The sequence below is a fragment of the Leptonychotes weddellii genome, chromosome 1 (genome assembly GCF_054177405.1).
Source record: "Leptonychotes weddellii isolate Sample4059 chromosome 1, ASM5417740v2, whole genome shotgun sequence".
Classification (NCBI taxonomy): domain Eukaryota; kingdom Metazoa; phylum Chordata; class Mammalia; order Carnivora; family Phocidae; genus Leptonychotes; species Leptonychotes weddellii.
Window position 1 is genome coordinate 82,537,533 of NC_138369.1, and position 14,380 is coordinate 82,551,912.

At 48.2% G+C, this 14,380-nt stretch overlaps 1 protein-coding gene across 7 annotated transcripts in view; it reads right to left on the minus strand.

Annotated features, from left to right (window-relative positions):
* Positions 1 to 13,675, minus strand: part of NMNAT3 (nicotinamide nucleotide adenylyltransferase 3) — a 116,759-nt gene extending 103,084 nt beyond the window's left edge. Inside the window, exon 1 of one of the 7 annotated variants that reach the window (XM_081827073.1) lies at positions 13,459 to 13,672. The gene's annotated coding sequence lies outside the window, so the exon portion shown is untranslated. Of the gene's footprint in view, positions 1 to 13,455 lie in introns of all 7 variants that reach the window. The other 6 variants (XM_081827057.1, XM_081827047.1, XM_081827054.1 and 3 more) reach the window with 6 other exon arrangements.
* Between the last annotated feature and the right edge of the window lie 705 nt (positions 13,676 to 14,380).

Below are 14,380 nucleotides of genomic sequence, written 5' to 3' on the forward strand. Positions count from 1 at the left end.
TTATTTATTTATTTTAGAGAAAGTGAGAGAGAGAGTGTGTGTGCGTGCGCATGTGAGAGTGGGGGAAGGGGCAGAGGGAAAGGGAGAATCTCAAGCAGATTCCCTGATGAGCTCAGAGCCCAATTCGGGGCTCGATCCCAGGACCCTGAGATCATGACCTGAGCCGAAATCAAGAGTTGGACGTTCAACCTACTGAGGCACTCAGTTTTTATTACAGAAATTTTCGAACATACACAAAAGTAGAGAGATTGGCACAATAAACCTTTTCTTGAAGGTTCTTGACTCCTAGACATCACCTCCAATTCAGGTATTCTTTATAAGCTGAAATTCAAATTTTGAGTCATCATCTGCAGTGGGCAGCTCCACGTGTTGGTCCTGCATCCCTTTGTTTTGAAAGCTGCTCTACCACTCCTCCTTATGATTCTGGAAGATCTATCAGGATGTTCAGAAAACTAACTTCCTGGCAAAGTGACAGTACAGGAGACAAATGGACAAATCAGAGCTCATTTGCATACAGACATCAGAGAAAAGAGTGACTTCTTCTGAAATGTGGAGCTATAAACTTCATATAAACCTGGAGTTGCCATCATCCCTAATTTAGAAAGTGAAACCAACACAGTAATAGGAAGAGTTGAAAGAGAGAGAAGTTGAGGGGGTGGCTCAATCAGTTAAGCATCCGACTCTTGGTTTCAGCTCAGGTCGTGATCTCAGAGTCGTGGGATCGAGCCCTGGGTCAGGCTCTGCACTCAGTGAAGAGTCTGCTTAAGAATTTCTCTCCCTCTCCCTCTGCCCCTCCCATCCCCTGCTTGTGGGTATGCTCTCTCTCTCTCTCTCTCTCAAATAAATAAATAAATAAATCTATCTTTAAAAAAGAGAGTGTGGGTGAGAGTCCTAGTGCCGTTATCTGAGCACCCAGATCCAGCTGTGCTTGATACCCTGAACCTTTTCTATTATCATCATATTCCTAGTTTTGCTCAACCTAGTTAGAATGAAGTCTCTATTCCTTACAACAGAAAAAATCCTGAGCATACACCATCACAGAGAGCTTTCTTTAAAACAACAAGCACAACTGTCCATCTTTTTTGTGGAGGGTCGAGTCTGGCCTTCTTAATTTAACAAAAACCATGTGTATTCCTCAAGGAATACAGAAAAAGTACGTGATTTAAGAATATTTCCTCAATAAGAGAAGAATTCTATTTTGCTCGATTTTTTAGGAATAGCAACTCATTGATATCTTAGTACTCTATGAGGACTACCACCCCCAATGACCCCTGATGGTGCTACTTTTGGATAAGACAAGTCATCAGAGAGTGGTTCCTGGCAGACCAGGGGAACTACAAAAAAACTGGGCTTGAGCCTGAACCCACAAGACCAGGCAGAACAGGGTGGGACCCAATTCCAGTTTCGGTGACAGGCTAAAGTGGTAACTCGAATTAGATGTGGCCACAAATAAAATCAGAGGAAGGGGAACCCAGGGCACCCAGAAAACAAAAACAAACAAAAAAGGCAAGGCACAGAACCGAATATAAAAATACCTATAAACTCTGGAAAGATATAAAGAAACAAAACAGTGGTTGTCTATGAGGAGGCATGTGTAAGGGATGAGAAAGAACATCTTCACAGTATACATTTATACTTATTTTTTTCTTAACTTTCCAATCATGTAAATATGTCACCTACTCAAAAAACAAAAATTTAAAACAAAACAGAAAGCTGTGACTTTCCAGGTGTTCTCAAAGGAATAGTTAGACATTATGTGCAGACTATGACTGGATGTGTTTTCCAGCATAACCACAATGTGACAGGCCTTCTATCCAGAGGTGTGTCTATGTCTCATCCCCTTGAAGCTGGGCAGGATGGTAAATGGGGCAAAAGTGACACTAGGAGACTCCTGAGGGTGGCCCCTGAGGACACCCATTCTGAGAATCCAGCTGCCAATGCTGTGGGGAACCCAGGCTACGTGACAATGCATTCCTGGCCCAGGTCCTGGCCACCAGGCCTTGAGATGGCCCCAGCCATCTAACTGCCACTAAATGAGAGACCCAGAGCAAGACCTGCCCAGCTGAGTCCAGTCAACCCCTGGAACTGTGAGAGATGCTTATTAAATGACTGTTTGCTTTTAAGCCCCTAAGTTCTGAGGAGTAGCTCCTGGTTTGTGCCCTTGTCCTACACTTCATTTTCCAAGATGGAAGTTTTCTGACAAACTTACAACAGTTTACCTATGACCCCAAGGAGGTAGCAGAAACAAGGTGAGAGGGGCAAGTATTTGGTTGGCCCTGTGAAAACGAATCATCTAGAACAAGGTGAAAGATGCTGACTCTGGGTGCCTATGGGAACCACAAGAGGCACCATTTAGCAGGCTACCAGATACAAAGTTCGGGCGAGAGGGGGTGTATGGAGATGGGGATGCAGGAGGCATCTATGTAAAGGTGATAGTTAAAAACCAGGGGCATGGATGAAATCATCCAGGAGGGGTATATGGGCGAGAGGAGGCCAAGGGAAGAACTCTGGGGCTGCCCGCCCCCGAAAATGCCAGCAGAAGAAAGGCAGTAGGGAGAGATATCAAATCAAGGAGGAAAATCCAAGAAAGAAGGGTTCAAGAGCAGAGCACGGTCAGTCATCCCATGTTGTACAGAAGATACGTCCAAGGAAGGCCCAGAAGACTTGGCAATGTGGAGGTCACTGGTAACCTACAGCAGAGCAGCCTTCCTGAGGTGGGAGGGGAAAAATTAACATTTCAATGCCTATGAGATTGGGGCTCCCTGCTTTATCTTTTTTTTTTTTTTTTAAAGATTTTATTCATTTATTTGACAGAGACACAGCAAGAGAGGGAACACAAGCAGGGGGAGTGGGAGAGGGAGAAGCAGGCTTCCCGCGGAGCAGGGAGCCCGATGCGGGGCTCGATCCCAGGACCTGGAATCATGACCTGAGCCGAAGGCAGACACTTAACGACAGAGCCACCCAGGCACCCCCCTGCTTTATCTTCTGAGAAACACTAAAGGGAAAAGGGAAGAAAGGAAAAACATCAAATGCGCGTGGTAGAAGGAAAACAGGAAGGGAGACAAACACTGACAAAGGGAATAACCACCATCTGCATGGCAGAGACAGGAATGAAAAGGCACAAGGTGATCAAACCAACTACCTCCTCTTGCATTTACCTTTTTTTTTTTTTTTTTTTGGTAGAGAGACTAGGAAAGATTCCTTTGCTGATGGTTCACGGCAATGGCAGGGATGAGTAAAAAGGTGTGCAAGAGCGTGGCGAGTGCACAGGCCTCACGCAGTGAGCCGGTACCGATGAAGGGCAGTGGCCGCAGGGGCACTTCGCAGCGGGGGGCGCAGGAGGACACACCGAGCAGTGTCTGCCACGCACACAGGACACGGGGACAGGGCATTAACACCAGCTACTCACTGTCTCATTCTTTGCAGAACTGCATGTTGAACCGTGGCTTGAAGGAAAATGGCCACATTTCTCTAAACACTGGGATCTTGAATCTTTTCTATACAAATTCTAAAAAGCCCCTAACTCACAGCCAAAGGGTTTAGCCACTCAACTCTACTGAGCTCGCTACATGAGCAATTTTAAATCATCTCTTAGAGTAAGGCCTTCATTTGTGGTGACAAATATGCCAACAGAGTTAGTAAGAATAAGTACATGGAAAATGTTTCCAGAATCTGCATTACCCCCCCATTTCTGCCACTATTCCTCCCCCATGCATAGAAAAAACAAACCAACAAAAACCAAGCATATAAAATGGATTGAGACCCACAAAACTATAGCGCGAATTAAGTGGAAATGTCAACACAAACATTTTGTACGTCTCAACTGTGAACAGATATTTTGATGAAGAGCTTAGTAAATCTTTAATTGGAGATGGAGTGTTTCTACATAAAGGCAATGACTATAAAAACATTTATCATAGTGCCTAAAGCCATAACTACAGAAATTCTCTCCCATCTTTTGGTATTAGTGTCAGTATGTTGAATCCAGTATTAACATTAAAACATGGCACTGGGGATATAATCATGGGTTGACAAATGAGTTTAAATGTTGTCTCCCAATGAATTTTTCTTTTAAGATCATCTTAATGTACTTGAGAAATAACAGAAAAAAGTCAATGTACAACAGAGGAAGAAACACTGCCACGATAAAGATCAATTTTTTTTTTTTTTAAAGATTTTATTTATTTATTTGACAGAGAGAGACCGCGAGAGAGGGAACACAAGCAGGGGGAGTGGGAGAGGGAGAAGCAGGCTTCCCGCGGAGCAGGGAGCCCGATGCGGGGCTCGATCCCAGGACCCTGGAATCATGACCTGAGCCGAAGGCAGACGCTTAACCGACTGAGCCACCCAGGCGCCCCGATAAAGATCAATCTTATTACACACTCAGGCCCTCTTCTGAAGTGGTGGGTCTCAAACCGTACAGCTGTGAACACTAGTGTTCTGCCACTTAAGTCAAATATTAATACGCCATACCAGTTCACAGGGGAAAATATGGTAATATTTTTCTTAAAGATTTCTTCCCACAATTTTTTCATAAACTTCTGGGGTTGGTTACTACTTAACGCAGTCTTCAATTTAAAACAAAAGGGTCTCTGATTCAGCACAGAATTGCGGATTTGGTTATTTTCAGTTTAGTACATTGATAATGTTCATGGTGCTTAGGGAAGAATGTCACAGCAGATGCTGTTAGTGCTGTGCCCCGAGCATTTGGGCCTCCATGTTTTCTGTTTTGTTGTTGTTCTAAGATTTTACTTATTTATTTGTGAGAGAGCGAACGAGCATGAGCAGTGGGGAGGGGCAGAGGGACAAGCAGACACCCCGCTGAGTGGGGAGCCTGACCCCAGGACCCTGGGATCATGACCTGAGCTGAAGGCAGATGCTTAACCAACTGAGCCACCCAGGCGCCCCTCAGGCCTCAGTTTCAAGGAAAGCCAGCTTGACTCCCACATGCTAGCATCTGCATCCCTTTGCCCTGATGCTTCACCTGGGAAATGGAAGCTGCCAGAAGTCCCAGAGAATTAACTCCACATGAGGAGCAATACTCAACCAATGACGGACAGCAATGGTGGTTATATATTCAGCTCCCACTCCCCATGAGAGGCTAACTCTGGGATGGGTGTTCTACACTGGCTGCCAGAGATTCCCAACAGATTTAAACTCCAGGGGTCCACACTGGTGACCTGCTCATTGATGTGCTTGTCTGGCTTGTTTCCCTATTTTCTGCTAATGCTTCACGGGATCTCCTCCCAAATAAATCACCAGACTCAATTCTTGTCTCAAATAAAGATGTGTGTTAATGATGTCCCAATGTGTGGCCAATTGAGTGAGCTCAAGAACTGCTGCTTTAGGATATACCACTGGCCACGCACTAGGCCCTTGCCAGTGCCAGGCAGAGAGGATGCATGGGTTTAGGGACAACTCAGGGACAGTTGGTATTAAGAATACAAAACCCAGTACCAGAAGTACTGGAGTACCAAGGCCTGAGCAGGATAAGACACCAGAGCAAGGCAGGGCTGCCGAGACAATTGCTGACCTAGGAAGAGAGAGAGAGAGAGAGTGTGTGTGTGTGTGTGTGTGTTGAGGGCAGAGGCTGCTGAAACTTGACCAACAAGGCCCTCAAAGATTGTAAACCCAAATCCCCTGTCCCCATCCCACCAGTGAGGAACAAGGATGAGAAAGGCTAGCAGAAGGATATGAAGCTGCAAGGCAGGGAGGAGCTATAGCATCTGAGCACCTGAACCTACGAGCCAGAGTGAGCACATCTACTGGGCACTTAGCTCATGGACCCAGAGAATGTCCTTTGCCCAGAGACATGGAGGCAGAGGCCAACCCTGGCGTTAGAAATTACTGATTGAAAGATTTAATCAGGAGAAGGCCATAAATGTAGTGCCCTTAAAACTGCAAACAACATAAACGTATTATTTAACTTAGCTTGTTTTAGGATTTTTTTTTTCTTTAAAGGAGAGTCGAAATAAAATAAAGTTGGAAATGTGAAAAAAAATTATCCCTAGTTCCTCTAGAACGAGCAATTCTTGTTCCCTTGGAGGCATTCCTTGCAGACTGTTTTCCTGAATATGTACTTAATGTAATCGCATTCTGTTCACTGAGCATGTAATGACTTCCCAAGTTACTAATCTCCATAGTTTTAAGTACTGCATAATATTCCATCAACCTAATTTTCTGTAGCTTGACTATACTCTCCTATGCTATATATTCAGGTCACCTGTAAGTTTTCACCATTATAAATAATGATGCATCTTTATACAGTGGCTTTTTTCACTTTTCAAATTATTTTCTTAAGACAGAATCCCAGAAGCCAAAGGCTTGGTAGCATTCCAGGGACCCCTGAAACAGGCAGCCTTCCTAACTTGTACCATCTGCAGTCCTCTGATTACTCATAAAATATAAAGTGGGTACAACACTGGCCTCCTCCTTCTCTCTCTCTCTCTCTCTCTCACACACACACACACACACACACACACACACACAAAGACAAGACTGATCAACGGCATTATAAAAATTACATAGAAGAACAACAGATGGGAGAAATAAAAAGCAAAGCAGTCTTTGATACTAACCATAGGGTCTGTGCAATAAACACCCATTTCTGATCCCTCAAGTGAACATCTGAAAGTGGATAATAATTTCAAGTTAGACTCCTCCACACTAATTCACATAACAGGCATTCTGCCCTAATGATCACCTGCTCAAAGAGAGACTTCTAGCCTTTCAAAGACTGCTCTTGATCTGGACTGGTGTGACCCCCTTGCTGACACTGCCATTCACACTCTCCCACAGGCCACTTACTGGGCCCAAATCCAGGTTAGTTCCATCACTTGTTTCCATCATTCTTTTCCCTCCTCAACTGCAAAGGCTTTTCAGTGGGCAGACTGAGAGCAGGGCTGCTGGTGGCTGGGGCTAGCATGGAATTAGGCTGAACTGTGTGGGTCAGCCTTGCTCCACGCTCCCTCCTCTGTCAAACACTGACCAGGTGGGAAGGACCACAATCAAGGCACTAAAGCCTTCGCGTCTGCCTTCAACCATGTTCACTCTGCCGCTGCAAGTCAGTTCCAACACTCGTCCCTGGGCTGAGTCCTGCCCTGACAGTTCCCTTGTAGAAGAGGAAGCCAGGGAGGGGGACAGATGGGCGGGGGGGAAGGCAGGAAGACTGGCTCTAATTTAAAGCCGTCTTAGGAGCTCTGAAAAGTTCCAGGTTGACTGATGGACACATTTACTCCCCAGAACCTTTTTTCTTTTTTTTAAAGATTTTATTTATTTGACAGAGAGAGAGACACAGCGAGAGAGAGAACACAAGCAGGGGGAGTGGGAGAGGGAGAAGCAGGCTTCCCGCAGAGCAGGGAGCCCGATGCGGGGCTCGATCCCAGGACTCTGGGATCATGACCTGAGCCGAAGGCAGACGCTTAACGACTGAGCCACCCAGGCGCCACCCCCAGAACCTTTTTTCATAAGTACCTACCACTGAACTTATTCCCAGGGGGAATAAATACCGTCCCTGTGTGTCAGCCTTATGGGAGGGAGATTTCCAGAGCCCCTTCTTTCCTCCATGGCTCAGGGCCCCACCATGACAGTCCTGTGAAAGCTGTGTCCTGAGAACATGGCAGTCACACCCACCCCACCGAGACTGGCCTTCTCAATCTCTGCCCTGCAATGTTACTTGCCTTCCTTTGCTTCGGGGAAGGTGGTAGCTCATTTCTTGTAATAGGGTCCACGGCTGAGACTGGGGGGCAATTGAAGACATATTTTGTCATCCGCTCGGGCCAAATAAAATAACTCTCTAATAAATACTCAGTCCTGAAGACAGAATGGTTCCTGGGGTTGTTGGGATCATGTCTTATTTAAAACCTGCCTTTTTGCGTTATTTTCTCCTTGCTCTCATTGGAACTGCAGGGGCCTGAAGGCAGGCATGGCGTCCCTCTGGAGGAGGGACAGCGGGCTCTGCAGGGGTCGGGCCCTGCCGCAGGTGCCTGCAGTCAGGTAGCCCCGCCCTCCTGGACAAGAGCAGTCAGCTTGACACTTCTTTCCTCCCGGATGGCAGGTCACTAGCCCCAACGTGAGAAAATCTATGCTGGAACCTCACTTGGCCTGTGTGCGCAGGGCTATCAAAGAAAGAGAAAACAGGCTTTCAGACGGAGCCTGTCACTCAGAAGGGGAGAGCTCCAGGGCCCACCCCCCAGATTTACCCTCAGTGAGCCAGGCAACCGTTGGCTGCCACTACCCGGCACACGTGTGAGGCTGAGGAAGGGAGCACCCAACGAGACAATCCAAAGAGGGGCTCTGCAATCTTCCAAGGGTTAGTAAACTGACCATTAGCATTCTTCTCCCATTTCGAAGCTAAAGCACGACTACTTTTTTAAAAATACCCTTCTTACAAGATTACCTTGGCAGCATAAACCACAGTCTACCAGAATTTATAGAAAAATGCCATCCACCGGTCTTCAAGGTATATAAATAAATGAGTATAAGCCTCCAACCAACATTTATGGACATACTTTATACTGATACTGACTAGATTTCTGTAACTGTCCCACCTTTTCACATCCTCATGGCATGCCAGGCCTCTCCTTCCTACAGTTAACCCAGTTTATAACATGACATTTTGTGTGTTGATGTGCTTAATTCTGCCTTTCATAATAACCTGTCTCATGATGTCTATGGGCCCCAGGAGGGTTGAGACTGTCACTTTGACTCAGCATTCTAATCCCCACGACCCTGCCTGAAGAAGTTGGAAAAGGAAGAAAGGAAAGGGAGGCAGGGAGGGAGGGAGGGAGGGAGGACAAGGAGCCAGGCACAGTGCTGGGGACCAGGAACGCTTAGTCCAACAGCTGTGCAAGTGCTCACAGCCCAGCAAGGGGCAAGCCCGGGTCCGCTGGAAAAGGGCGAGCCCGGCAGAGGTGCCCACTGCGACTGTGGGAAGGCAGGGACAATTCAGAAAAGCTTCCCTGCAACAGACTGGGTCTCTATAGCTGCTCCAGGGACTCTGGCTTTAAGGGCAGTTCTGGTCAAGGGCAGGGACAGCAGGGAGGCACGGAGATACAGACCAGACCTACACTGGACAGGAGGCCAGGCCCAGAGGTGGCACTCCTAGGGAGAAAGAAGAGACAACTCTCACTTCCAGAAGACTCCGCTACCCTCATCCAAGGCACTTTCACCCAAAAACCCATCACTGTGTACCTTAGATTTCCCCAGATTCATACTAGCAACAGAACAAATGCCTTTCTATTCCTATTTCCCGGCTGGGGCTGTGGGTCTGTGTGCACGTGAGAGAGACAACGATGAGGGGGCCATCAGTCCACCACGCAGCAGCGCGTGGCTAAAACAGTGGGGTAGAAGCTGCCACCCCGAGGCCTGCCCTGCAAAATGGGATCCGTCTGTCTTCACCAGAGAACCATGATAAACGAGCAAAGACAGACACTGGTCAGGACAAGCCACTTTATTTAAGAGCTTCGACAGCCCAAAGTGGTTTTACATAGAGGCACGGAAGATTTATCTAGATGATAAAATACCTGAACTTGAAAGGCACATAAATTATCATTTTGCAGGGTTTTTTCCTTTTAAGATTTCACATAGTCAAGTGCTTTAAGTAATGAATGAAATGCACATAAAGTTGACTTAATTTTCACAAGAGTTGTCTGGTTAGTGACTGCAGAGAGTCTTTGCTTCTCCATGGGGCTGAGCTCAGAATCAACGCCACCCGTTTGTGTCTGCTGCCTTCTGTATCCACATCACAGTGGAGATCATTTGGAGGACTGATAAATATGATGATAATAACAGCAACTATTACTGCCTGAGCACTCACCATACCACAGTCTGCACACCCAGGATAGGTGCATTATGTAATCCTCCTAACAGCCCTGGGAGTTCATACTATTGAAAGAGGACTTCATCTACTTCCCCTTCCACCTCAAGCTTCCTAATTAAGTTCTTCCCAGCTCATCTCTTAACTAGGCAAGAGACCCTACAGGAAAGCATCCCCCATGGGAACCGAAACTACCCCGTCAAGCCATAGGACTGCCCTGAGCCAGCAAGGCCCCCAGGACTGACCCCAACACACTGATCGACTTGACCTTCACTGCCCACCTGCCTGTACCCACTGACCTTTGTCCCACCGTTTCCTTATATAAAGGAAATTTGGCACTTTGGCAACAATCTTTAAGATGTTAGTCTGCTGGTGCTGGCCTCACTGAAATAAACTCCTTTCTTGGTTCACCACCACTAGTCCTTCTGCGTTTGCATTTTGTCAGCGGTGAGTGGCCAAACCTGGTCTATTAGAAATCCTCCAGAGCCAGGTACTCTTGCATCCCTGCATCCCAGCTACACAATGATTCCCATTTTCCAGATGCAAAAACTGACCTTTTGAGAGTTCCTACGATGCATGTGAGGTCACATAAAGCAATTTTATCGGACTCCAAAGCTGCAGTGTTCACCACAATGCTGCAACATACATGAAAATACCTGGCCATGAGCAAGTACTTGAAAACACTAGCTATTTCCTATCTTCATACTCCTTTATTTTATTTTATTTTTTAGATTTTATTTATTTGAGAGAGAGAGAGTATGCATGAGTGGGGCGGGGGGGGGGGGGGGAGGGCAGGGCCTGCGGGGAGTAAAGGAAGAGAGAGAGGGACCAGCAGGCTCCCTGCTGCACGTAGAGTCAGACATGGGACTCCATCCCAGGACCTGAGATCATGACCTGAGCCGAAGTCGGGTGCTCAACGAACTGAGCCACCCAGGTGCCCCATACTCCTTTCTTTTAATCAGCACACTTTAACACAGAGAAGTCTGCCTCTCAGGTTTATATTCATTCATTCATCCATTCACCATTCATTCTGGGCCCAGTACTCTGCTGGATGCAGGATTTACAGGACTGCATTCCCCAGCTCCCTGACCAGTCTTAGGCAATTACCAAACCCCTATGAAGATCAGCATGGGGCAGGGGCAGCCCCTCACAGGGGACCCACACCGAGCTGTGGGTTACAGATACAAACCAAACAAGACAATTTTAGATCTTTTTCACCCTAGTCCCCACCCCCTCCCTTACCCCTTAGCTTTTGCTCTGTTTCTCTGGCTAGAGTCTTCCAAGACCTCAAAGTCCAGGCCTTCTGACATGTGGCTCCCCAGGAGGCCTTTTATCAGCAGAACAGTCCTTTCTCTTGTCTGGTCTGGGCTGAAGCTTTCCGGTAAAACCAGTGCCACAGATAACCCAGCTCCTCAGCTAATCGCCCTGCACAGACCCTCAGAGCCACCCCCTCACCCCCACCTCCCACCCTCCCCCTGCCTGGTTTCACAAATTTTTGCCCAAAGTAAGGAATAAGAACAATAACATCAGCAGTAGCAACTTCCTACATGTTAGGCACTGCTCGATATATTTTAGGTACACTAACTCATTAAATCCCGTAATAATCCTCTGACCTAGGCATTATTATTATTCCTATTTTAGTTCATTTAGGGGAAGGGGGGGTTAGTATTTCTTCAGGGCCAACTATATGACAAGCATTGTTAAGCTTGCACAATCAGAGGATAAGTGATCTGCTAGGGTCCATCACAGAGCTGGGAAGTAAGGAATAAGAATCTGGACCCAGGGGCGCCTGGGTGGCTCAGTCAGTTAAGCGTCTGCCTTCGGCTTGGGTCACAATCCCAGGGTCCTAGGATCGAGTCCCACATCGGGCTCCCTGCTCAGCGGGGAGCCTACTTCTCCCTCTCCCGCTCCCCCTGCTTGTGCTCTCTCTGTCAAACAGATAAATAAAATCTTAAAAAAAAGAATCTGGATCCAGGTCTGCAATGGCCTGGCCTATGGTTCCCCTTCCCCACAGTCTGCAAGGGGGAACAGAGTGGCTGCACAAAGACAGCCCTCTCTCCCTCTTCCTCCAGCATCCTTCTGTTAACGTCTGTCCTCTGTTTTTATTACCACTATCCACAAACGGTGCCAGATTCCTCTCTCAACTGTGCTCCCTCACTCTCTGGGCCTGCCAGCCAGTTTTCATGGAGGAAATCCTAAAGCCTACAGCAACAGTGTAAACAAAGCCAAAGAAGAAATTGGGACCCTTCAAGCCAATAAAATACACGAAGAGGCTGACAGGTGTTCCCTGAAGTGCCCAACCCCCTTCTAAATCCCTGGGGTTTCAAGATCTGAGGGGTCCTCAGCTAGGGACCAGAGGGTTACTGCCTCTGGGGAGGTTTTTTGGCCAGCTGTAGGGGGTGACGCCACCAATGAAAGTGAGCAAGTAACTGAGGGTCAGAATGTGAGCCCTATGTTCTGGGGGCTCATGGAACTGGCAATAACAGATGAGGCCTTTCTGGGAAATGGATTCGTGGCCAGGGAAGCAGAGGGGCACTCCCAGCAAGGCCAGAGGGTCAGAAGCCCTCCACTGAGCTCCCAGAGCACTGAGCCCACAAGCTGAAACTCCGCTTACTTCACCTGGCCCACCCTACACAAGCTCCAGGAGGGCAGGCCTGCGTCAGATTTCTCTCTGAACCCTCAGGGCCAGTCAAAAGTGAGTTCTAGTTAAATGTTTCCGGAATAAATGATCAAACCAGGCATCATTTTAGAGACCAGACTGTTTGAGAGATCCTACTCAGACAAGGGAAGAGGACTCCAGGAGAGGGGAAGTGAGTTTGCTCAGAGGCAGGCACACACTTTAGAGTCCAGATCAACATCCTAATCCATCCAGAAACGTTTTCACCTGTACTTCATTTACTGACCCCTGGAACACCGCTAAGTCATGTAAATTCAACAGCTCAATCTTCAGTAGGCACGGTCCTATTTTACAGAGCAGGAAGTTCAGCAACTGGTTTCCCCACGGGTCCCTGCAGGCAGGCCCCGCATACCTTCTTTCCTCAAACAAGCCACATTCTCTAACAAAATGTGTTTACTCTGTTGTTCTCCACCCTGGAACTGTTGGACTCATGTTGAAGTTTGCGCTCCAGCATCCTTCACAGATGGGGACCGCCGGTTAAATGCTCGCCCGACTCCCTGCACTTTGTATCTACACGGCTCTTACCACAGTTCTACCGTTTACTCTATGTGTGTAGATTATCTACTGGCTGTGGGGGGTCTTTCCCACCACACTGTGAGCTCCAGCGCGGCGGGCACCATGTTCGCTCGCCCACCTCTATATGCCCAGCACTTGGCCCAGTGGCAGGCACTCGGTGGCACACGGTAAGTATCTGCTGGATACGTCTTTGTATCTGCAGGCTGCCGGTGTAGGGGAAGGTGGGATCCGAACTCTTGTCTGCCGGCCTCGGGTCGGAGCGATAGGGGTACTGGGACTTAGGCTGACCACGCTGCGGCGAGAATGGGCGGCGCGAGGGGTACAGAGGAGGCGTTCTGGCGTCCATCCTACCCTGGACTGCTGCCGGGCTCCGCACCCCACCGCCACCTGTCGCCCCTCCGCGCCCAGGTGTGGGCCCGCGAGGGCTAAGGCGGGCTGGCGGCACTTACCTGCGCGTGGCGGGGCTCCGCAGAGGCTCTCTGTGAGCCTCGGGGGACTGCCAGGGACTGGGGTATCCGCCACACCGAACCCGGGATCCTGGCCAGCACTCGGCCCCGCACGGGAGGACCGCGCCGGACAGCGCCTGCTCTCGCGACGCAAGGCCCTCTCCGCCCGGCTACCCTGGGAGGAGCCCGCCCCGCCCCCGAGCGCCGAGGGGGACGGGCCTAAGGTGAACTTGACCCCACGCTCCCCGGGCGCCCCGCCGTGGGCGGAGCCAGAGGAAAACTCAGCTCTGCGCCCCGCCCCCTCGGTAGGGGCTGTCCCTAAGGGGGACGGGGCCCTGCGCCCCGCCTCTTCGAAGCCCCGCCCACCCGCCCCACCCCCAACCCCACCTCTGCTCTCCCCCAGTGGTCTTACTGTGTTGTGTGCCTCTCTGCTTTTAATTTTCCTGTTTTTTTATTCCCGTTTTATTTCTTATTTTTATTTCTTATAATTATTTTCTTATAATTATTTAATCTTATTTTATTTCTTATAATTATTTATTTTTATAAGATTGAATTAAAAGATATAGCAAAGTAATGCATGAACACTCTTTACAAAATAAAGTTATCTAAATGTTCTTATAATGAAAGCAACAGGCCCTTCTCCCTTGCTCCCTACACACAGCCCTTTATATCAGTTCCTCCATTTAGTTCTTCTGGTGGTCACCCCCTTATCGCTAAAAAAATAAGCTTACATAGCGATTTCTTGATTTATCTATTGACTTTCTGCCATGTTAGATGAGGATTTACTCTTTCTGTGCCCCTGCTTCCCTTCTCCTAACAAATTTACACCTCTGTTCTTAAGTCCTGCCCTGGTGAGCTCTGAGACCTCAAGGCAGGAGTAGAGGAAGGTTTTCTGGGACCTGCAGCTAATACAATTGTGGCGGC